We start from the raw sequence: 4,041 nt of genomic DNA, 5'->3' as shown, positions 1-4,041 counted from the left end.
CCTGTTCCCACTCTCCCAGACTCTGGATTACTGCCTGTTCCCACTCTCCCAGACTCTGGATTACTGCCTGTTCCCACTCTCCCGGTATCTGGATTACTGCCTGTTCCCACTCTCCCGGTCTCTGGATTACTGCCTGTTCCCACTCTCCCAGAATCTGGATTACTGCCTGTTCCCACTCTCCTGGTCTCTGGATTACTGCCTGTTCCCACTCTCCAGTCTCTGGATTACTGCCTGTTCCCACTCTCCTGGTCTCTGGATTACTGCCTGTTCCCACTCTCCCAGACTCTGGATTACTGCCTGTTCCCACTCTCCCAGACTCTGGATTACTGCCTGTTCCCACTCTCCCGGTACCTGGATTACTGCCTGTTCCCACTCTCCCAGTCTCTGGATTACTGCCTGTTCCCACTCTCCCGGTCTCTGGATTACTGCCTGTTCCCACTCTCCCAGACTCTGGATTACTGCCTGTTCCCACTCTCCTGGTCTCTGGATTACTGCCTGTTCCCACTCTCCCAGTCTCTGGATTACTGCCTGTTCCCACTCTCCCAGACTCTGGATTACTGCCTGTTCCCACTCTCCCAGACTCTGGATTACTGCCTGTTCCCACTCTCCCGGTCTCTGGATTACTGCCTGTTCCCACTCTCCTGGTCTCTGGATTACTGCCTGTTCCCACTCTCCCAGACTCTGGATTACTGCCTGTTCCCACTCTCCCGGTCTCTGGATTACTGCCTGTTCCCACTCTCCCGGTCTCTGGATTACTGCCTGTTCCCACTCTCCCAGACTCTGGATTACTGCCTGTTCCCACTCTCCCAGACTCTGGATTACTGCCTGTTCCCACTCTCCCAGACTCTGGATTACTGCCTGTTCCCACTCTCCTGGTCTCTGGATTACTGCCTGTTCCCACTCTCCCAGACTCTGGATTACTGCCTGTTCCCACTCTCCCAGACTCTGGATTACTGCCTGTTCCCACTCTCCCAGTCTCTGGATTACTGCCTGTTCCCACACTCCCAGTCTCTGGATTATTGCCTGTTCCCACTCTCCCGGTCTCTGGATTACTGCCTGTTCCCACTCTCCCGGTCTCTGGATTACTGCCTGTTCCCACTCTCCCAGACTCTGGATTACTGCCTGTTCCCACTCTCCCGGTCTCTGGATTACTGCCTGTTCCCACTCTCCCAGACTCTGGATTACTGCCTGTTCCCACTCTCCCAGTCTCTGGATTACTGCCTGTTCCCACTCTCCCAGACTCTGGATTACTGCCTGTTCCCACTCTCCCAGACTCTGGATTACTGCCTGTTCCCACTCTCCCAGACTCTGGATTACTGCTTGTTCCCACTCTCCCAGTCTCTGGATTACTGCCTGTTCCCACTCTCCCGGACTCTGGATTACTGCCTGTTCCCACTCTCCCAGACTCTGGATTACTGCCTGTTCCCACTCTCCCAGACTCTGGATTACTGCCTGTTCCCACTCTCCCAGACTCTGGATTACTGCCTGTTCCCACACTCCCAGACTCTGGATTACTGCCTGTTCCCACTCTCCCGGTCTCTGGATTACTGCCTGTTCCCACTCTCCCAGTCTCTGGATTACTGCCTGTTCCCACTCTCCCAGACTCTGGATTACTGCCTGTTCCCACTCTCCCAGACTCTGGATTACTGCCTGTTCCCACTCTCCAGGTCTCTGGATTACTGCCTGTTCCCACTCTCCCAGTCTCTGGATTACTGCCTGTTCCCACTCTCCCAGACTCTGGATTACTGCCTGTTCCCACTCTCACAGACTCTGGATTACTGCCTGTTCCCACTCTCCCAGACTCTGGATTACTGCCTGTTCCCACTCTCCCAGACTCTGGATTACTGCCTGTTCCCACTCTCCCGGTCTCTGGATTACTGCCTGTTCCCACTCTCCCAGTCTCTGGATTACTGCCTGTTCCCACTCTCCCAGACTCTGGATTACTGCCTGTTCCCACTCTCCGGTCTCTGGATTACTACCTGTTCCCACTCTCCCAGACTCTGGATTACTGCCTGTTCCCACTCTCCCAGACTCTGGATTACTGCCTGTCCCCACTCTCCCAGACTCTGGATTACTGCCTGTTCCCACTCTCCCAGTCTCTGGATTACTGCCTGTTCCCACTCTCCCAGACTCTGGATTACTGCCTGTTCCCACTCTCCCAGTCTCTGGATTATTGCCTGTTCCCACTCTCCCAGTCTCTGGATTACTGCCTGTTCCCACTCTCCAGTCTCTGGATTACTGCCTGTTCCCACTCTCCAAGACTCTGGATTACTGCCTGTTCCCACTCTCCCAGACTCTGGATTACTGCCTGTTCCCACTCTCCCAGACTCTGGATTACTGCCTGTTCCCACTCTCCCGGTCTCTGGATTACTGCCTGTTCCCACTCTCCTGGTCTCTGGATTACTGCCTGTTCCCACTCTCCCAGACTCTGGATTACTGCCTGTTCCCACTCTCCCAGACTCTGGATTACTGCCTGTTCCCACTCTCCCAGTCTCTGGATTACTGCCTGTTCCCACTCTCCCAGACTCTGGATTACTGCCTGTTCCCACTCTCCCAGACTCTGGATTACTGCCTGTTCCCACTCTCCCAGGTCTCTGGATTACTGCCTGTTCCCACTCTCCCAGACTCTGGATTACTGCCTGTTCCCACTCTCCCAGACTCTGGATTACTGCCTGTTCCCACTCTCCCAGACTCTGGATTACTGCCTGTTCCCACTCTCCCAGACTCTGGATTACTGCCTGTTCCCACTCTCCCAGACTCTGGATTACTGCCTGTTCCCACTCTGCCAGACTCTGGATTACTGCCTGTTCCCACTCTCCCAGACTCTGGATTACTGCCTGTTCCCACTCTCCCGACTCTGGATTACTGCCTGTTCCCACTCTCCCAGACTCTGGATTACTGCTTGTTCCCACTCTCCCGGTCTCTGGATTACTGCCTGTTCCCACTCTCCCGGTCTCTGGATTACTGCCTGTTCCCACTCTCCCAGACTCTGGATTACTGCCTGTTCCCACTCTCCCAGACTCTGGATTACTGCCTGTTCCCACTCTCCCGGTATCTGGATTACTGCCTGTTCCCACTCTCCCAGTCTCTGGATTACTGCCTGTTCCCACTCTCCCAGACTCTGGATTACTGCCTGTTCCCACTCTCCCAGACTCTGGATTACTGCCTGTTCCCACTCTCCCGGTATCTGGATTACTGCCTGTTCCCACTCTCCCGGTCTCTGGATTACTGCCTGTTCCCACTCTCCCAGACTCTGGATTACTGCCTGTTCCCACTCTCCTGGTCTCTGGATTACTGCCTGTTCCCACTCTCCCAGTCTCTGGATTACTGCCTGTTCCCACTCTCCTGGTCTCTGGATTACTGCCTGTTCCACTCTCCCAGTCTCTGGATTACTGCCTGTTCCCACTCTCCCAATCTCTGGATTACTGCCTGTTCCCACTCTCCCAGACTCTGGATTACTGCCTGTTCCCCACTCTCCCAGACTCTGGATTACTGCCTGTTCCCACTCTCCCAGACTCTGGATTACTGCCTGTTCCCACTCTCCCAGACTCTGGATTACTGCCTGCTCCCACTCTCCTGGTCTCTGGATTACTGCCTGTTCCCACTCTCCCAGTCTCTGGATTACTGCCTGTTCCCACTCTCCCAGACTCTGGATTACTGCCTGTTCCCACTCTCCCAGACTCTGGATTACTGCCTGCTCCCACTCTCCCTGGTCTCTGGATTACTGCCTGTTCCCACTCTCCCAGTCTCTGGATTACTGCCTGTTCCCACTCTCCCAGACTCTGGATTACTGCCTGTTCCCACTCTCCCAGTCTCTGGATTACTGCCTGTTCCCACTCTCCCAGTCTCTGGATTACTGCCTGTTCCCACTCTCCCAGACTCTGGATTACTGCCTGTTCCCACTCTCCAGTCTCTGGATTACTGCCTGTTCCCACTCTCCCAGTCTCTGGATTACTGCCTGTTCCCACTCTCCCAGACTCTGGATTACTGCCTGTTCCCACTCTCCCAGTCTCTGGATTACTGCCTGTTCCCACTCTCCGG

The sequence above is a fragment of the Somniosus microcephalus genome, chromosome 30, assembly GCF_052327205.1.
Source record: "Somniosus microcephalus isolate GS21.2 chromosome 30, FLI_Smic_1.0, whole genome shotgun sequence".
NCBI lineage: Eukaryota > Metazoa > Chordata > Chondrichthyes > Squaliformes > Somniosidae > Somniosus > Somniosus microcephalus.
The sequence above is the reverse complement of the archived record's forward strand: the minus strand, read 5'-3'. Positions refer to the sequence as shown.